The sequence below is a fragment of the Crinia signifera genome, chromosome 1 (assembly GCF_055691185.1).
Source record: "Crinia signifera chromosome 1, ASM5569118v1, whole genome shotgun sequence".
In the NCBI taxonomy this organism is placed as follows: domain Eukaryota; kingdom Metazoa; phylum Chordata; class Amphibia; order Anura; family Myobatrachidae; genus Crinia; species Crinia signifera.
Window position 1 is genome coordinate 137752010 of NC_139217.1, and position 22427 is coordinate 137774436.

The following is a 22427-nucleotide window of genomic DNA, read 5'->3' on the forward strand; positions in this document are numbered from 1 at the left end:
ATATATATATCCATCCTATAATTAATAAAATTAAACATGGACTGTGACTGCTAATCTCCAAGTACCTAAAAGTGATAGTAAATAATACTATACCATTGCTAAGTACTATACCATTGCGGCTTTTCCCCAATCCCTTTAAATGTATCTGCCTCATACTGCTTTCAGATTGCAAACCCAGTTCCAACCTGATATTCTGAATCTGGTTCCAACAATTCAATCTAGCGGTATTTAAAGCAATGTCTGTTTCTGCAGCAAATGCCGCATACGTACACATATTTACACATACCTTACTACTTCCATCAACTGGGAAGTTTGACAAATACGCACCCGAAGTAAGTTATCCCCGGCTGATGCGATCTTCCGGGTCACAGTATAAGGGCTATTTCACACACTCCGGCTCCTGCCGGGCGGCGAAAACCCTCACGGCCAGGAAGCCGTGCTGCACACATCAGTTTAGAATGGAGGGGATGGCCACAGCCCGGCAGCCGTCCCTTCCAGTGGCGGGATCCAGCTGCAACCGGATGGCCGGGCCGTGGTGCTTCCTGGCCGTGCAGGATTTCGTCGTCCGGCTGGAGCCGGTGTGTGTGAAACCGCCCTAAATGCTGCATGTTTTGGATCCTACCTGGATCCTTTTTCACTGCTTGAAAAAGGATCCAGGTAGGATCTGAAACATGTTGCAGGTGCGGAAGGGATTCTGATTACATTTAACCTGGAGACTGAACCACTGCAGCGTTTATACTGAGGCCCGGGTGATCGCATCATCCAGAGATCCGATTACGCCAAAGAAACATCTGTCAAGCCTTACTTACTCATCGCTCTGGTAAAAGTCCCCATCGTACCTTATGAGACCCACTGTTTTTATTGATGTTATTTTCCCATAAATTGTTTTTGGGTAAATTATCCTCATTCAGTTGTATTTTATGAATAATAAATTGTGTGTCAAAAACATACTACACCATTATATTTTTCATATCTTTTTCATATATTAACATATTGGCGACCCACCGAGGGCGAAGATACCCTTACAAGGGAAGTATTGTTTTTATACCCTGTGTACCCCTTCACCACAACGTTCAGCCCCACTTCACAGGCCTTTTGCGCGCAGATCTCTACTCACAACCCTCTCTTCTACTATTGAAATTCTTGGCTATTTCTTTGAGGTATAGCTCCGAGAAGAGTAGTGCAGCATTAGCAAGTTTGAACATTTTTGCACCACATAGCGGAACACCACTCTGTCCCTTTACCTTGAACACATGGAACAATGCAGCCCGCAGGCATGACAGTTCCAGAAAATCAGAACAGTTGGGATTTTAGTTATATTGGCTATGAATTTGCATTGCACTGGAATTGCTAATGGAGACATATCAATAACTTTGTATTCCTATAGGATAAGTAGGCACTTATTCTGATCGGAGCGGCCAAACATGCGTACGTTCGTTATTAACGTACGCTATCCGTACGCGGCCGTTGGGGTTAAGTCCACCCACAACTCAGCCGCATACGTACGGCCAGAAACAACGTCAAAGGGGAGTGGCGTACAATTGTGCGTACGCCAACGTACACGGACGGGCCAGCCCTTACACTCCGACAACTGGCGTACAATTGAGCGTACACCACCGTTTACGGACGTCTCTTGTCCGTCTTCCCACCGACTTCTTGCGGCTATCTGAGCGTACGCCAGCTTGCACGGACGGGTCCCTATTGTTTTCAATAGAAAAGTCAGCTTATGTCACCGCTCGTGAGAGTGAGCGTACGTCCGTGTACGCTGACATACCCTTCACATATATGGACCTGCAAATCTTGCCTTTCAACTATAATTATGAAAATTAATTAATTGATTGAATTAATTAATGTGCAAAATAGTGGCCATGGGCTTAAAACATTGCTGAAACATCCTTTGTAGGTGTTAGATGTGGTTTATGTTATTGTATCCTAAATACAAAACCTATGTTTGTATTAGAGTGAACACGTTGACACATGTCGACTTGTGTAGATTGAGTGTGCTACTGTGTAAAGTCTATGAAAGCACGTAGTGAATGTGTATAACTGTTTAACAAATACCTACCTTAGCATATATAAGCAGGTCTTAAAAAGATTCTTACCTTAAATTAAACAAACCTTTAAATGTAGAGAAGTATAGAAAGATAAGCTTCCAATGTGTTTGAGTGCTGTGTGTGGCTTGCAGGTAGTGAAATCATGGTTTGGACTTAATAGACTGCAGCATTGGTTATTACATTCAGGTGTATGTGTTTGGTAGTAATCAGCGTAAATTAGCTAATCCAGGCGCACGCTGGCATGCGGTATCTGTAGGGGTGGTTTGAGATGGCGGTTGGCGGCCGCCTGTTTTGTGTCCGAAATGAACGGTGCTTTAGTCGATCGTGCGGTAGTAGCACCGCTCATTTTTGGTGCACACCCCCGTGTACGCCCATATTTACGCCCATTTTCCCTCATTATTTCGGCCGCTCCCCTCATCACGCCCCTATGCCGCCCCCAATGCCCGTACACTCGCGTATAGGTTTTTTCGCACGTTGAGACCCGTCCGTAAGCGTTGTGGAGTGTTCGCGCCTGCGCATTAGCGAATGTACGCATGCGCAGATCATAAAAAACCCAGGGACGTACGCGTACGGCCCGGCCGCACACACCAGAATAAGGCCCTTAGACACTACTCAATATACTGTATAGAGTTCTCTATGCAACTTGCATAGAGCTAATACAATTCAGACTCATCAGCATATGATGTAGGTTAATGATCCATAGGCATGCAGCATTATGATTTCACCAGTAATTTAGGGCCTTATTCTAGTTCTCTCTTTCTGACAAAATCCTTATTAGATGGACAAAACCATGTGCATTGCAGGGGGGGCAGATGTAAAATGTTCAGAGAGAATTAGATTTGGGTGAGTTATTTTGTTTCTGTGCAGGGTAAATACTGGCTGCTTCATTTTTACACTGCAATATAAATCTCACTTTGAAGTAAAACCCCACCCAAATCTAATTCTCTCTGCACAAGTTACATCTACCCCACCTGCAGTGAACATGGTTTTGTCCATCTAAGAAGGATTTTGTCAGAAAAAGTGAACTAGAATAAGGCCCTTAGTGCATGCACATTTTGCTAGGAGTTCAGACATAGCTTTAAGAGAAGACTTACATTATATTACTGCACAATTGTGTGCCAACTCATCAACTAAAAAAATACTATATCACTTTTATATCACTTATATATTCATTGGGGTACTAGTAGTTTATTGCACAGCTGTTTATTAGTTTTATTATCTCATTGCTAGATGAAAGCACATATAGGGCCTAATTCAGGCCTGATCGCAAACCAATTTTATTCTCAAATGGACAAAATCATGTTGCACTGCAGGTGGGGTAGATGTAACATGTGCAGAGAGAGTTAGATTTGGGTGAGGCGTGTTTAAAATGAAATCTAAATTGCAGTGTAAAAATAAAGCAGACAGTATTTACCCTGCACTGAAACAAAATAACTCAGCCAAATCTAACTCTCATATGACATTTGCCCCACCTGCAGTGCAACATGATTTAGTCCATTTGATAAAAAAGGTGCTTTCTGATCAGATCTGAATTAGGCCCATAATGTAATTGGAATATTTAGTGCAATGTTTGCATTAAAACTATTGCATCCATTAGCAGTTCCTACCTGTTCATTTTACAACTGTATCTTTGCACATTGAACTTGAAAATTAACCAATTACAAGCATGCTTAGAAAGGTTGATATATACATTGTATATATATATATATATATATATATATATATATATATATATATATATATATATATATGTAAAATAAAATATTTAGCATGTATTTAATAAATTGTGCATAAATGAAAATAATTGTAAACTGCAGTTTGTCTTATGAACTTAATACTCATCTTGCTGAATTAGATTAAACCGTTTTGTAGCAAACAGCATTTTTTGACATGAGAATGTTTAGATCAGATTTTAGTTAAGATTACACTGACCATTGCATATCAAATGCATTCCTAAAAAGGACTCAAACAGAAAATACCACACTTAAAACACAGCTAGCGGGCTTATTAGCAGCCAAAGTTTTCTTGAACAAATCTTCATTGTGGTTTCAATTGAAACCACATGCTGACTGCTGAATATTTTGACATACTGTAGTACTGCTTCATTTGCGGATATTTACTGTAGATGGTTAAAAGTCCTTATATTTGTTCCCAAAGTCCTTAGATGTCTACGTGTCCTTACTCCTTGACAGCCCATAGGTATCCTGTAAAAATGAAGAGTACAACTAATTTCGCCTTCCTGCTCAGAGTTCCCGCTAGGTTTTGACAGTATTATGCAAATAATTGAAGCTTTATTTCCTGTAACTAGTTATCATCAGTGTGTATTTTCCTGTAAACTTCATGAAACCCAAGCTTACCTATAATGCTTAAGCCATGGCCTGTTATATGCCAGCTACACTTTGCTTGCTCTGAGAACTAAGCCATCGGAGAGGTTGTTTATTGCCATGTGGGAAACTCATGCATATAACAGACTTTTGATTGGCTCTAAGCCTTATTTTGTTTGAATACAAAACAAAACCTTATATGACTTTAGTATTTGGGGCACCGCATAGACAGGTGTAGGAGGAGGCTTTGAAATCGGTGACCCAGGAGAAAGGTCCAGGGTGACCCTATTGTTGCTGTTCTATAAAAGGCTTAGTGAGGACTAAGTTAGCAGAGGTGATCCCCGTATCCTCAGACATTATTAAAAAAAAATTGGACAGGTGCCTATCTCAGCACTTGATAAGAGAATGAGCTGAGGAAAATGTACAGTATCAGACCATTGTTTTATTCTGGGTCAGAATCCTAGGCAGTAAAAAGCTTAATTCTGTCTGTTAAATCCAAAATGTTAATTGGAAGAGAAGAAAAAAGAAAACAGAAGGTAGCTCTATGCACTGTATCCTGGGTAATAGGTAGGTATAGTCCATCACGCTGTTAGAAGATTGGAGTGCTCTGGGCACTAACATCTTGAGTCTCTATAATAAAGATGATGGTACATAAGCAGAAAGGATGGCATTTCACTAATAGAGAGACGATTCAGGAGAAATTGTTACTGAGGTGTTGTTGCTGGTGAGGAGGTAAAACGTTAGGGGTAAATTTATTGAGATTGTAGTTCTATTGAAGATGGTACGTTGCCCATAGCAACCAATTAGATTATATCTATTATCTTCTAGAAGGTGCTAAATTAATAATAAGTAGAATCTGACTGTATACTACAGCATGGGCAACATCCCATCTTCAATATAACTCCCATCACAGTAAATGTAAACCCCTAGCGCTGTGGATCATTGCAGGTGGTTACTGTGTATACTGTACATGTAATGTAGCAGCTCTTAATTTAATTAATTTAAGTCACAATAATAGACAAACACAATCTGCTTAAACTAATACCACCTATATAATTATATGTTTTCATGTTTTTATTGAACACACCATGTAAACATTCACAGTGCAGGGTGGACAAAGTACAGTATGTGAGCCCTTGGATTTAATAACGGGCAGCAATAACCTCAACCAAACATTTCCTATTGTTGCATATCAGACCTGCACAACTGTCAGGAGGAAGTTTGGACCATTCATCTTTACGAACGGTTTAAGATCATCAATATTCTTGGGTTGTCTGGTGTGAATCGCTCTTTTGAGGTTATACCACAGAATCTCAATCGCATTGAGGTCAGAACTTCTATATTCTTCTGTTGAAGCCATTATGTTGTTGATATACTTCTATGCTTTGGGTCGTTGTCCTGTTGCATCTTCTATTGAGCTTCAATTGGTGAACAGATGACCTTAAGTTCCCCTGCAAAATGCCTTGATAATCTTGATAATCCATCGATGATAGCAGTCTGTCCAGGCCCTGAGGCAGCAAAGCAGCCCCCTCCACCATACTTCACAGTTGGAATGAGGTTTTGATGTTGGTGTGCTGTGCCTTTTTTTTCTCCACACATAGTGTTGTGTGTACCTTCCAAACAACTCAACATTGGTTTCATCTGTCCATAGAATATGTTGCCACCAGTGTGGTGGAACATCCAGGTGCTCTTTTGCAAACTTCAAATGTGCAGCAAGGTTTTTTGTGGACAGCAGTGGTTTCCTCCGTGGTGTCCTCCCATGAACTTGATTCTTGTTTAGTGTTTTACGTATTGTAGATTTGTCAACAGAGATTTTAGCATGTGCCAGATACAGTCTGTAAGTCTTTAGCTGACACTCTATGATTCTTGTTCACCTCATTGAGCATTCTGCTCTTGCAGTCATCTTTACAGGACGGCCACTCCTAAGGAGAGTAGCAACAGTGCTGAACTTTCTCCATTTATAGACAATTTGTCTTACCGTGGGCAGCTCAAAATGAAGGCTTTTCGAGATACTTTTGTTACCCTTTCCAGCTTTATGCAAGTCAATAATTCTTAATTGTAGGTCTTCTGAGAGCTCTTTTATGTGAGGCATAGTTCACATCAGACAATGCTTCTTGAGAATGGAAAACTCAAAACTGCTGTGTGTTTTTTATAGGACAGGGCAGCTTTAACCAACACCTCCAATCTTGTCTCATTGGGCCTTATTCTGGTCGGTGCGGCCGTATCCGATTATGCGGCCAGGACCGTGCGCGCGAAACCCTGCCTTCCATACGGATCGCCAACTCCGTCCGTACGCGGTAAGAAGCTGTCCGAACGGACCGCACGTGTATTTTACATGGAATACGCCTCCTCCATCTAAGGGAACCTCCCCCATCATTCGATGGTCGCAGATTATCGAATGCAGGACCGAGTGCTCCACCAGCTCCCGCAACCTCAGACCACACGGACATTTTTCCGTGCAAAAGCAGGAATCTGGGTGGGCAGCTGACATCCGGCGATGTCATATGTCCGCCCCCTACACGTGCGTCACGGCCGCATTACCATACGTACGCCCAGCGTTTGCATGGGAACGCCCATGAAACGCGGGGCGTATGCATATGGTAATGAGCCCTTCACGCCCCTCTCCACCCCCTGTTCGGAGTGTTCACATATCATGCGGGATTTGGCCGTACGCCCCGCTCGCACATGCGCAGAGACGCCTCTGCACATGCGCAGACACAAAACATCGGCGGCCCGAACGCACGCGGATATATCCGCACCAACCAGAATAAGGGCCCTTGATTGGACTCGAGGTTGGCTGACTCCTGACTCCAACTAACTCTTAGAGAAGTCTTCAGCCTAGGGGGTTCACATACTTTGTCCACCCTGCACTATGAATGTTTACATGGTGTGTTCACTAAAAACATGAGAACATATAATTGTTTGTGTGGTATCAGTTTAAGCAGACTGTGTTTGTCTATTGTTCTGACATAGATTTTATGACCAATGTATGCATAAAGGTAATTCCAAAATGTTCACATACTTTTTCTTGCAAATGTATATACAGTTTTTCTCATAAGTTTACATACCCTAGCAGAATTTGTGATTTTCTGGCCATTTGTCAGAGAATATGAATGATAACTCACATTTTTTTCTTTCATGGTTAGTGGTTGTGTGAAGCCATTTATTGTCAAACAACTGTGTTTACTCTTTTTAAATCATAATGACAACAGAAACTACCCAAATGACCCTGATCAAAACATACCCCAGTTCTTAATACCATGTATTGCCCCCTTTAGCATCAATACCAGCTTCAAGTCTTTTGTGGTAGTTGTGGATAAGGCTCTTTATTTTCTCAGATGGTAAAGCTGCCCATTCTTCTTGGCAAAAAAACTCCAGTTCCTGTAAATTCTTGGTCTGTCTTGCATGAACTTCACATTTAAGATCTCCCGAGAGTGGCTCAATGATTTTGAGGTTAGGAGACTGAGATGGCCATTCCAGAACCTTCACTTCTTTCTGCTGTAGCCAATGATTTGGCCTTGTGTTTTGGATCATTGTCATGTTGGAACATCCAAGTATGTCCCATGTGCAGCTTCCGGGCTGTTGAGTGTAAATTTTCCTCCAGTATTTTCTGATAACATGCTGCATTCATCTTGCCATTTATTTATTATTTATTTATTAACAGTTTCTTACTGTATATAGCGCAGCATATATTTACAAAGGAGACAGTGATACAACAAACAGGGTATTTACAGACAGTCAAAAGGTAGGAGGGCCCTGCTTGCAAGCTTACAATCTATAGGGAAATAGGTATTGATACATAACGATAGATACTGTATTCTTTATTGCATCGATTCCACCAGAATGCAAGGTTCTGTGACTGGTTCTGGAATTTGATAAGCTTGCCTGAAGAGATGAGTTTTTAGGGAATGCTTATAGGTTTGGAGACTGGGGGACAGTCTTATTGTGCTTGGGAGGGCATTCCACAAAGTGGGTGCAGCCCGAAGAAAGTCCTGCAGTCAGGAATGGGAGCGAGTAATGAGTGTGGATGAGAGACGCAGATCTTGGGAGGAGCGTAGAGGTCGTGTTGGAAGATATTTTGAGAAAAGAGAAGATATGTATGTTGGTGTAGTATGGTTTATGGCTTTGTGTGTAAGTAAAATAATTTTGTATTGAGTACGGTAAAATACAGGTAACCAATGAAGTGACTGACAGAGTAGCTTTGCAGACGATGAATGTCTGGCTAGGAAGATTAGCCTTGCAGCTGCATTCATGATGGACTGTAGTGGTGAGAGTCTGTATTGAGGAAGGCCAATAAGGAGACTATTGCAATAATCAATGCGTGAGATAATGAGAACATGGATTAGAGTTTTTGCAGTGTCTTGTGTAAGGTAACAAAAAACGAGAAAAACAGAAAAGTCCTGTGCTACACCAAGTCGATCTAGTATGATAATTAATTCAAAACCAGTGTAAATCACTAGAACAGTAATATTACTTGGCCAGACTTGACTCACTATTAGGTGCTGCTGTTTTATTTGGGATTGCTCACTATCCCAAACAAAAGGTAAAGAACATGGAAGGATATAACTGCGCACCCAATCTGGAGTTAAATAATACACTTTAATAACAAATAAAATATGCAATTAACCCCTTCCTGACACAGCCAGTTTTTGCCTTCCTGACAGAGCCTTTTTTTTCAAATCTGACATGTATCACTTAAGTGGGGATAACTTTTTTTTGCTTTTACTTATCCCAGTGATTTTGAGATTGTTTTCTCGTGACACATTGTACTTCAAATTAGTGGTAAATTTGGGTCGATACAGTCTGTGTTTTTTTGTGAAAAATACCAAAATGTCGTAAAAAAATGGAAAATTTAGCAATTTGCAAAATGTTAAATTTTCTACTTGTGAGACAAATAATCATACCACTCAAAATAGTTAATAACTAACATAGACCATATGTCTACTTTATGTTTCCATCATTATTTCAACATCCTTTTAATTTTTTTGGACACTAGGAGGCTTAAAATATGAATAGCAAATTCTCAAATTTTCAAGAAAATTTCAAACACTGATTTTTTTAGGGACCAGTTCAGTTCTGATGTGACTTTGAGGGACTTGTATGTGAGACACCCCCATAAATGATGCCATTTCAAAAACTGCACCCCTCACAGTATTCAAAACAGCATTTTGGAAGTTTGTTAACCCTTTAGGTGTTTCACAGGAATTAAAACAAAGTGTAGGTGAAATTTCAAAATTTCATTTTTTTTGCAGATTTGCAATTTTAATACATTTTTCTAAGGAACACAGTAGATTTTACTAGAGAAATGTGACTAAAAATTGATTCCCCCAATTCTTTTGTTTTCATAAATATCCTATATGTGGCCCTAGTGTGCACGTTGACCAAACCACAGGCTTCATAATAGAAGGAGCACCTACTTGATTTTGGAGCCTCCTTTTTATGAGATTATTTTTTAGGCACCATGTAGGTTTCTAGGCACCATAAGATGCTAAAAGTTAGGAACCCCCCCACAAGTGACCCCATTTTGCAAACTACACCCCTCAGGGAATTCATCTAGGGGTATAGTGTACATTTCAAACCCCCAGGGGTTTCACCAATTGTGGTACAACTGGGCAGTGAAAATGAAAAATTAATTTTTTTACACAAAAATGCAGTTCTGGCTCCAAATTTTTCATTTTCACAAGGAATGAAGGAGACAAAGCACCCCAAAATCTGTGCCCTAATTTCTCCCGAGTACGGCAATGCCTCACATGTGACCAAAAAATACCATTTGGGTGCATGGCAGGACTCAGAAGGGAATGAGTGATTTTTGGATTTTGCAGCTCAGATTCTGGTGGAATGTTGGTGGGTGCTATGTCGCATTAGCAAGACCCCCGAAGCACCAATACAGTGGAACCCCCCCCACAAGTGACCCCATTTTGCAAACTACACCCCTCAGGGAATTCATCTAGGGGTATAGTGTAAATTTCAAACCCCCAGGGGTTTCACCAATTTTGATACAACTGGGCTGTGCAAATGAAAAATTACATTTTTTACACAAAAATGCAGTTCTGGCTCCAAATTTGTCATTTTCACAAAGAATGAAGGAGACAAAGCACCCCAAAATCTGTGCCCCAATTTCTCCCGAGTACGGCAATGCCTCACATGTGACCACAAAATACCATTTGGGTGCATGGCAGGACTCAGAAGGGAAGGAGTGATTTTTGGATTTTGCAGCTCAGATTCTGGTGGAATGTTGGTGGGTGGTATGTCGCATTAGCAAGACCCCCCAAGCACCAATTCAGTGGAACCCCCCCACAAGTGACCCCATTTTGCAAACTACACCCCTCAGGGAATTCATCTAGGGGTATAGTGTACATTTCAAACCCCCAGGGGTTTCACCAATTTTGATACAACTGGGCTGTGCAAATGAAAAATTACATTTTTTACACAAAAATGCAGTTCTGGCTCAAAATTTTTCATTTTCACAAGGAATGAAGGAGAAAAAGCACCCCAAAATCTGTGCCCCAATTTCTCCCGAGTACGGCAATGTCTCACATGTGACCAAAAAATACCATTTGGGTGCATGGCAGGACTCAGAAGGGAAGGAGTGATTTTTGGATTTTGCAGCACAGATTCTGGTGGAATGTTGGTGGGTGCTATGTCGCATTAGCAAGACCCCCAAAGCACCAATACAGTGGAACCCCCCCACAAGTGACCCCATTTTGCAAACTACACCCCTCAGGGAATTCATCTAGGGGTATAGTGTACATTTCAAACCCCCAGGGGTTTCACCAATTTTGATACAACTGGGCAGTGAAAATAAAAAATTACATTTTTTTACACAAAAATGCAGTTCTGGCTCAAAATTTTTCATTTTCACAAGGAATGAAGGAGACAAAGCACCCCAAAATCTGTGCCCCAATTTCTCCCGAGTACGGCAATGCCTCACATGTGACCAAAAAATACCATTTGGGTGCATGGCAGGACTCAGAAGGGAAGGAGTGATTTTTGGATTTTGCAGCTCAGATTCTGGTGGAATGTTGGTGGGTGCTATGTCGCATTAGCAAGACCCCCGAAGCACCAATACAGTGGAACCCCCCCACAAGTGACCCCATTTTGCAAACTACACCCCTCAGGGAATTCATCTAGGGGTATAGTGTAAATTTCAAACCCCAAGGGGTTTCACCAATTTTGATACAACTGGGCTGTGCAAATGAAAAATTACATTTTTTACACAAAAATGCAGTTCTGGCTCCAAATTTGTCATTTTCACAAGGAATGAAGGAGACAAAGCACCCCAAAATCTGTGCCCCAATTTCTCCCGAGTACGGCAATGCCTCACATGTGACCACAAAATACCATTTGGGTGCATGGCAGGACTCAGAAGGGAAGGAGTGATTTTTGGATTTTGCAGCTCAGATTCTGGTGGAATGTTGGTGGGTGCTATGTCGCATTAGCAAGACCCCCCAAGCACCAATACAGTGGAACCCCCCCACAAGTGACCCCATTTTGCAAACTACACCCCTCAGGGAATTCATCTAGGGGTATAGTGTACATTTCAAACCCCCAGGGGTTTCACCAATTTTGATACAACTGGGCAGTGAAAATGAAAAATTACATTTTTTACACAAAAATGCAGTTCTGGCTCAAAATTTTTCATTTTCACAAGGAATGAAGGAGAAAAAGCACCCCAAAATCTGTGCCCCAATTTCTCCCGAGTACGGCAATGTCTCACATATGACCAAAAAATACCATTTGGGTGCATGGCAGGACTCAGAAGGGAAGGAGTGATTTTTGGATTTTGCAGCACAGATTCTGGTGGAATGTTGGTGGGTGCTATGTCGCATTAGCAAGACCCCCAAAGCACCAATACAGTGGAACCCCCCCACAAGTGACCCCATTTTGCAAACTACACCCCTCAGGGAATTCATCTAGGGGTATAGTGTACATTTCAAACCCCCAGGGGTTTCACCAATTTTGATACAACTGGGCAGTGAAAATAAAAAATTACATTTTTTTACACAAAAATGCAGTTCTGGCTCCAAATTTTTCATTTTCACAAGGAATGAAGGAGACAAAGCACCCCAAAATCTGTGCCCCAATTTCTCCCGAGTACGGCAATGCCTCACATGTGACCAAAAAATACCATTTGGGTGCATGGCAGGACTCAGAAGGGAAGGAGTGATTTTTGGATTTTGCAGCTCAGATTCTGGTGGAATGTTGGTGGGTGCTATGTCGCATTAGCAAGACCCCCGAAGCACCAATACAGTGGAACCCCCCCACAAGTGACCCCATTTTGCAAACTACACCCCTCAGGGAATTCATCTAGGGGTATAGTGTAAATTTCAAACCCCCAGGGGTTTCACCAATTTTGATACAACTGGGCTGTGCAAATGAAAAATTACATTTTTTACACAAAAATGCAGTTCTGGCTCCAAATTTGTCATTTTCACAAGGAATGAAGGAGACAAAGCACCCCAAAATCTGTGCCCCAATTTCTCCCGAGTACGGCAATGCCTCACATGTGACCACAAAATACCAGTTGGGTGCATGGCAGGACTCAGAAGGGAAGGAGTGATTTTTGGATTTTGCAGCTCAGATTCTGGTGGAATGTTGGTGGGTGCTATGTCGCATTAGCAAGACCCCCCAAGCACCAATACAGTGGAACCCCCCCACAAGTGACCCCATTTTGCAAACTACACCCCTCAGGGAATTCATCTAGGGGTATAGTGTACATTTCAAACCCCCAGGGGTTTCACCAATTTTGATACAACTGGGCAGTGAAAATGAAAAATTACATTTTTTACACAAAAATGCAGTTCTGGCTCAAAATTTTTCATTTTCACAAGGAATGAAGGAGAAAAAGCACCCCAAAATCTGTGCCCCAATTTCTCCCGAGTACGGCAATGTCTCACATATGACCAAAAAATACCATTTGGGTGCATGGCAGGACTCAGAAGGGAAGGAGTGATTTTTGGATTTTGCAGCACAGATTCTGGTGGAATGTTGGTGGGTGCTATGTCGCATTAGCAAGACCCCCAAAGCACCAATACAGTGGAACCCCCCCACAAGTGACCCCATTTTGCAAACTACACCCCTCAGGGAATTCATCTAGGGGTATAGTGTACATTTCAAACCCCCAGGGGTTTCACCAATTTTGATACAACTGGGCAGTGAAAATAAAAAATTACATTTTTTTACACAAAAATGCAGTTCTGGCTCCAAATTTTTCATTTTCACAAGGAATGAAGGAGACAAAGCACCCCAAAATCTGTGCCCCAATTTCTCCCGAGTACGGCAATGCCTCACATGTGACCAAAAAATACCATTTGGGTGCATGGCAGGACTCAGAAGGGAAGGAGTGATTTTTGGATTTTGCAGCTCAGATTCTGGTGGAATGTTGGTGGGTGCTATGTCGCATTAGCAAGACCCCCGAAGCACCAATACAGTGGAACCCCCCCACAAGTGACCCCATTTTGCAAACTACACCCCTCAGGGAATTCATCTAGGGGTATAGTGTAAATTTCAAACCCCCAGGGGTTTCACCAATTTTGATACAACTGGGCTGTGCAAATGAAAAATTACATTTTTTACACAAAAATGCAGTTCTGGCTCCAAATTTGTCATTTTCACAAGGAATGAAGGAGACAAAGCACCCCAAAATCTGTGCCCCAATTTCTCCCGAGTACGGCAATGCCTCACATGTGACCACAAAATACCAGTTGGGTGCATGGCAGGACTCAGAAGGGAAGGAGTGATTTTTGGATTTTGCAGCTCAGATTCTGGTGGAATGTTGGTGGGTGCTATGTCGCATTAGCAAGACCCCCCAAGCACCAATACAGTGGAACCCCCCCACAAGTGACGACATTTTGCAAACTACACCCCTCAGGGAATTCATCTAGGGGTATAGTGTACATTTCAAACCCCCAGGGGTTTCACCAATTTTGATACAACTGGGCTGTGCAAATGAAAAATTACATTTTTTACACAAAAATGCAGTTCTGGCTCAAAATTTTTCATTTTCACAAGGAATGAAGGAGAAAAAGCACCCCAAAATCTGTGCCCCAATTTCTCCCGAGTACGGCAATGTCTCACATGTGACCAAAAAATACCATTTGGGTGCATGGCAGGACTCAGAAGGGAAGGAGTGATTTATGGATTTTGCAGCACAGATTCTGGTGGAATGTTGGTGGGTGCTATGTCGCATTAGCAAGACCCCCAAAGCACCAATACAGTGGAAGCCCCCTACAAGTGACCCCATTTTGCAAACTACACCCCTCAGGGAATTCATCTAGGGGTATAGTGTACATTTCAAACCCCCAGGGGTTTCACCAATTTTGATACAACTGGGCAGTGAAAATGAAAAATTAAATTTTTTTACACAAAAATGCAGTTCTGGCTCAAAATTTTTCATTTTCAGAAGGTATGAAGGAGAAAAAGCACCCCAAAATCTGTGCCCCAATTTCTCCCGAGTACGGCAATGCCTCATGTGTGACCAAAAAGTGGCAGGACTCAGAAGGGAAGGAGTGATATTTGGATTTTGCAGCACAGATTCTGGTGGAATGTTGGTGGGTGCTATGTCGCATTAGCAAGACCCCCAAAGCACCAATACAGTGGAACCCCCCACAAGTGACCCCATTTTGCAAACTACACCCCTCAGGGAATTCATCTAGGGGTATAGTGTACATTTCAAACCCCCAGGGGTTTCACCAATTTTGATACAACTGGGCAGTGAAAATGAAAAATTAAATTTTTTTACACAAAAATGCAGTTCTGGTTTAAAATTTTTCATTTTCATAAGGTTTGAAGGAGAAAAAGCACCCCAAAATCTGTGCCCCAATTTCTCCCGAGTACGGCAATGCCTCATGTGTGTCCAAAAAGTGGCAGGACTCAGAAGGGAAGGAGTGATATTTGGATTTTGCAGCACAGATTCTGGTGGAATGTTGGTGGGTGCTATGTCGCATTAGCAAGACCCCCAAAGCACCAATACAGTGGAACCCCCCCACAAGTGACCCCATTTTGCAAACTACACCCCTCAGGGAATTCATCTAGGGGTATAGTGTACATTTCAAACCCCCAGGGGTTTCACCAATTTTGATACAACTGGGCAGTGAAAATGAAAAATTAAATTTTTTTACACAAAAATGCAGTTCTGGCTCAAAATTTTTCATTTTCAGAAGGTATGAAGGAGAAAAAGCACCCCAAAATCTGTGCCCCAATTTCTCCCGAGTATGGCAATGCCTCATATGTGACCAAAAAATACCAGTTGGGTGCATGGCAGGACTCAGAAGGGAAGGAGTGATTTTTGGATTTTGCAGCTCAGATTCTGGTGGAATGAATGGTGGGTGCTATGTGGCATTAGCAAGACCCCCGAAGCACGGTGAAATGATGAACCTAATAATCCATAGATGTGTGGTATATTTTAAAACACTCCTTTATACATAGGCCGGGTTTGTCGGGGCAAGTTTCACAGTGGAAAATAGTTTCCTTTCTTATTCCCTTTTTATAGCAAACTTTGCACCTTTTTTGTGTCCTGCCCTTTCTTGCAGTGGAGGGGATTTCGTTAGGAAAATGCTGCCCTGGTACAATACGGGGGCCAGTACTAGAAGTACTGGGGCCCTCTGCCTGCTGGTTCCCAAATATTAGGCCCTTTATGACTTCCTCTTGAAAGTGCATAAATGTCCCCCTCTGGCTGGTAGAACGGAATAGCACGTAAGCGTTATACAGTGCCATCTGGATGATATACACGGCCAGCTTCTTGTACCAGATTTTTGTTTTCCGCAGGGCACTGTACGGCTTCAGTACCTGATCTGAAAGATCCACTCCGCCCATGTACCTATTGTAATCTAGGATACAATTAGGTTTTGAGGTGTGGGTACTGGTACCTCGTACAGGGATGGAGGTGGTACTGTTTCCATGAATTGTTGTCAGTATAAGGACATCCCTCTTGTCCTTATATTTGACCAACAACATATTTTCGGTGCATATTCCCCTGCTTTCACCCCTTCTCATTACTTGGGCAATGTGCGTTTTTGGGAGGCCTCTTTGGTTCTTACGCACAGTACCGCAAGCTGCTGTACCTCTTGAACCAAGGGCCTTAAACAGGGGGATGCTAGTGTAAAAGTTATCCAAATAGAGGTGATAACCTTTATCCAGGAAGGGGTGCACTAAATCCCAGACAATTTTTCCACTAACACCTACGAGGGAGGGGGGGCATTCTGGCGGTTCAATTCTTGAATCCTTCCCTTCATATACCCTAAACCTGTGGGTGTACCCTGAGGTGCTTTCACACAGCTTATACATTTTTATGCCATACCTTGCCCTCTTACTGGGAAGGTACTGGTGGAATTTAACCCTTCCTTTAAAATGTATAAGGGACTCGTCAATACAAATAAATTTTTCAGGGATGTACATCTCTGCAAATTTGGCACTGAAATGATCAATGACCGGCCTGACTTTGAATAGCCGGTCAAAGGTGGGATCATCTCTGGGTGGGCACAGTGTATTATCGGTGTAATGTAAAAATTTAAGGATTATCTCAAAACGAGCCCGAGTCATGGCCATACGGTAAAATGGGGTGCTGTACAGAACATCTGTACTCCAATATTGCCTAATTTCTGGCTTTTTTACTATGCCCATATGTAACACCAGACCCCAAAACGTCATCATCTCTACTGCATCTACAGGGGTCCACCTAGCAAATGATGACGTGGGGTTTTGAGCAATAAACTGCTGGGCATATAAATTAGTTTGGTCCACCATTAAATTTATAAAATCATCAGAGAAAAATAATTTGAAAAAGTCAATTTCTCTGAGACCTGCTGAATCAAATTGGATTCCTGGGATGGCCAAAAACTCAGGAACCTGGGGCTCAAAATTGTCTGGTGGTGGGGTCCATACGGGATCAATCATTTGGGGGGGGGGTCTCAGCTGCTCTACGGGGGCGTCTTTGAGGGGGACCCTCATCAGCAGAGGAGGAAGAGGAGCTTAAGGCGAATCCTTCAAATTCCCCGCTTGCATCACTGGCTGTGTCAGAGTTAGAGTCAGAGGCAAGCATGGCATATGCCTCCTCCGCTGAATACATTCTTCTGGATGACTGGGATGACATTTGGGATGACATTTGGGATGCCATTTTTATTTTTGTGTTTCTGTAAGTGTAATGTTTCAACACGTGTATAGTGTAGGGGGGGTACAAACTTTATTTCAACACGGGGGGTATGTAGTGTGTAGTGTGTATGTAGTGCAAAAAAAAAATACTTTATACAGGAATTTTAACCCAATAAAAAAAAAAAAATTGAAGGGGTTAAAAAAAAAAAAAAAAAAAAAAGGTCCTGCGCCAAAAAAAAAATAGATCAACCCTGTGCCGAAAAAGCTGATCAGTGATGTACGTCACTGATCAGCGCACAGTGGCCACAGGACACCCACAAAATCACAGTGTGTGTAAAAAAAAAAATTAAAAAAAGACCCCACAGCACCCTCAAAAATAAAAAAAAAAGGTGATCAGTGATGCGACACTGATTACCAGTGAGGGGCAGCAGGTGCACAACCTTTGGTGCAACTGACAGTGCAACTGGCAGCAACTGACAGGTATATATATAAAAAAAAAAACCTGCACCCCCAAAAAGTTGCTGATCAGCACAGATATACTGATCAGCACAAAATATAGCACTCTCTATCACTCTCTGTCACTCTCTGTCACTATCTCTCTCTATCTCTCTCTATCTCTCACTCTCTATCACTCTCTATCACTCTCTATCACTCTCTATCACTCTCTGTCACTATCTGTCCCTATCTCTCACGATCTGTGACTCTATGACACTGCTGCAGCAGCACACACAGAAGTGACAAGATCCAGGAAGTATCCAGCTGCTGGCAGCACGCTACCAGCGGTGATCAGCGGTGATCAGGTAAGTTTCAGGCAAGGATCAGGTATGTATCACGACAGATTGGCACGGTGACCGCTCTGCACGCAATTCCAGACCGGAATGGCGTCTGCAGCGCAGTCACCGTTAGTTTAAATCACGCGCCTTGGCCGTGATTGGTCCGTGGGTCCCACGGACCAATCACAGCCTTGGGGGCAGGTGGGGTGAGGTGTCGTCATCACCAATGACCCCCTCATGCCCCCTGACGCCCGGCGGTGATTGACACCTGTGTTACCGAGCGTCTGATTCGCCAGTAACACAGGAAAACGCTGTGAATGGCTGTTCACACTGAACAGCCAATCACAGCGATCGCCGACGGGGGGGCGGCATCGCAGCCCCCCCTGGGCATGCAGGGACATGTCTGCTGTCAGGGACAGCAGACATCGTCCCTCTGTCACTGCGTCTCGAGACGCAGTGGCACTTTGAAGTCATGACGTATATATACGTCATGTGTCGGGAAGTACATCCCGGCCATGACGTATATATACGTCAAATGTCGGGAAGGGGTTAAAAACAAATAAGGGAAAAACATGAAAAAAAAGGAAATATATTTATGTAGAATTTATATGTAAAACTGCATTGTTATGGCAATATTGGTAATGCCAGGCTTGTGGCGTCTAATGCATGTAGTATTAAAAGAAGCTCCTACACATTACCCAGGTTAGTGCTGGAATTAATAAGCACAATGTTATGCACTGTCCGTTAGTTGTTAACTCTGCTTTTAGTGCTTTATAGTCCTTTTTTCCGTCTGGCCAGACAATTAAAAATGGTACCTTACAGATGACCTTAAAGCTGCTGTGTCCTGGTCTCCCAGTTGCTGGCACTGATTGGCCGAGTGTACAACTTTGTCTGGAGTAATCCTCAGGAGAGCTGGTCGTGACAGCTGTGATGGTACCAGTCCTCTTAAATATGCAGTGCATGGGGTCAGGTCTGGGGAGGATAGGTAGAGCTGAGTATCATCCGCATACAGATGATACTAAAACCCAAAGGAGCTGATTTGTTTGCCAAGAGATTAGGTATAGAATGAGAAAAGCAGAGGACCTAAAACTGAACCCTGAGGTACGCCAAATGAAAGAGGTAGCAAAGAGGATGTAGAATCAGAGAAACGAGCACTAAAGGAGCGGTTAGATGGGTAGGATGAGAACCAGGAGAGGGCTGTGTCTTTAAGACCTAGGGATTGTAGTGTTTGTATGAGAAGTGTGTGGTCAACAGTGTCAAAAGCAGAAGAGAGATCTAGAAGAACTATTAGTGAATAGTGGCCTTTAGACTTAGTAGTGACCAGATCATTCACAAATTTAGTCAGTGCTTTCTCTGTGGAGTGTTGGGCATGAAAGCCTGACTGAAGCGGGTCCAGTAAGTTGTGCAAGTTAAGAAAGCGTGTGAGGTGAGTGTAGGCAAGTCTTTCAAGTAGTTTGGAGGTTCATGGAAGTTGAGAAATGGGATGGTAATTCTGACCAAGTTTCCAGTGCCTTTGTAGCTCACACATTCCCAAAACATCAGCGATCCACCTCTGTGTTTTACAGTATGCATGGTGTACCTTTCATCATAGACCTTGTTGACTCCTTTCCAAATATAACGTTTATGGCTGTGGCCAAAAAGTAAAATTTTGGTCTCATCACTCCAAATGACTTTGTTCCAGAATTTTTGAGTATTGTAAGTGGGATGCTTTGTGGCATTTGTGTAGTAATGGCTTTCTTCTGGCAACTTGACCATGCAGTCCACTTTTCTTCAAATGCCTCCTTATTGAGCATCTTGAAACAACCACACCACTTTTTTTCAGAGTCCTGTATTTCAGCTGAAGTTATTTGTGGATTTTTCTTTGCATCCCAAACAATTTTCCTGGCAATTGTGGCTGAGATTTTTGTTGGTCTACCTGAACGTGATTTGGTTTCCACATAATCCCTCATTTTCCACTTCTTAATTAGAGTTTCAACACTGCTAATTGGCATTCTCAATTACTTGGATATCTTTTTATATCCCTTTCCTGTTTTATACCATTCAATTACCTTTTCCCGCAGATCCTTTGACAATTCTTTTGCTTTTCCCATGACTCCATGAACCAGCTGTCAAACCATTTCGATGACATCGAGAATATTTACTAATGACACCCATTATGACTTCAATTGCCCCGACGATGCTAGAGCCTTTCTGAGGGAGAAATCAGCAGCAGTAGCAGCAGCAGATATCACTAACCCCACAGAAACCTGATTACTCTAAGGATGTAACCATACCAAGCTTCTATACACTTTAGACTTTCACGTATTGAACTTATACTTGTTATGGATTACCCCCCCACCACTCTCTTCAACCCCCTTGTTTCAGGAGACCTTCGACCACATTCAGTATATTTTTTCAGCGTACTTCATTTTCCATACTCGTCATACTTTCACTGGACTCCAAAGTTTCTCCTCCCTGGAACTCTCTCACAAAATATCTCCTGTATAGGATGCCTAAATGATGTCTCCATTTCCTTTTGTTATAAGTTCCAATGAACCAACTACCCATAGGAATGTCTCCCCCCCTTTTTTTTCATACCTGGACATCCCTCACAGCAATATGTTGGAACTGCGCTATTTAGAACTTTGTCTGAGGGCGAGTGGTACTACACCATGCCCCATTTATTTTAAAGTATTATTGATCCCCCTTTTAGGATCATGTTCTTGTTTTTTTTATTTTTACTAATGCAAAATGCGGTTAGTCACACTTTATTAATACTGAAGTTTTGGCATGTTGATCATGCTTATTGTGTTTCTAGTTGTTATGTCCCCCTGTCTTTTATACCCCTCCGTATTGTTTCTACCACCCCTCTTGTTTTCCCACCACCAGGAGGAAGTTAGATCACCATGATGCAGTTGGAATGGCTCGTTGCCATGTGATCCTGTTACATGACTCCTATGACTGAGTTGAAAATAGGATCTCTCAATGTTGGAGGATATCACTCTCCAGTGAAGCGACGCAAGGTACTATTATATCTACAGAGACAATCAAAGGACATAGTGTGCCTTCAGGAGACCCATCTCCTCCCTCCAGAAATAGTAAAGCTACAAATGCTGAAATGGAAGGTTCTCGCCTCAGCACCTTACAATAGTAAATCCAGAGTTGTTGTAATTATAGCATCCAAATTACTCCCACACCATAGCTAACCCTGAAGGCAGGTATCTCTTCATCCATCCCCACATCGCAACAATTCATACCTAATTGGCTCGCTTTATGCTCCCAATGTATACAGTAAATCATTCTTTACAACAATTATTCAAATACTATCCCCTTACATCAACACCCCAATGGTTATATGTGGTGATTTTAATCTAACTGCTCATCCGATATTAGACAGATCATCAACTCCCAAAACCAGTAATCACCCTCCTAAAGTAGGTAACCCCCTATTACTAAAAACCCTTCAATTAGTAGCCCCTGGAGAGCAACCCGCCCAACTCAATGTGAATATACTTGCCTTTCCTTATCAACTACTGAAGAGAGATCCAACTACAGTATAAATTGTGGAGATTCCCTTCCCACCTTGCCCGCTCTGAACCCTTCATTTCACTAAATCCTGGGAAGACTTCTATTCACATAATGCAGACTATTTAGCATCTAATCCATCCATGTATTGGATGGCCGCCAAAGCTTCCCTAAATTACAATTTATCTCTAATTACAAATTTCATACCTTCGGTAAAAAGACAGGTAAATTATGATCTTCTATGCTCAACTCCAACCGCTCACCTATGCTAGTCCACCCTTTGACTAAATCAGATGGCACTCTTACAACATCTAATCCAAATAACCCAAATTATGTCCAATTTGTACGCTTCTATCTATTCTACACTCACTTCTACCCCCTCCTTCACACCCCATTCACCTCAAAATTGCCCAGCACAAGCGACACAAGACATTTGGGCCACTATCAACTTTACACAACTACCAGACACACTCGCCCAACCTCTCTCATCTCCAGTTACATTAGAAGTCTCCAAAGTCATCAAATCTCTAAAACCTGCTAAGGCCCCTGGTCCTGATGGATTCGCAGGAGACTTCTATAAGATGCTCCCAGATTCAATAAATTTTGCCAGCCACCCAATCTCTACACTCTAAATCCCCAATCTCTACACTCTAATCCCCAATCTCTACACCCCAGTGATATTC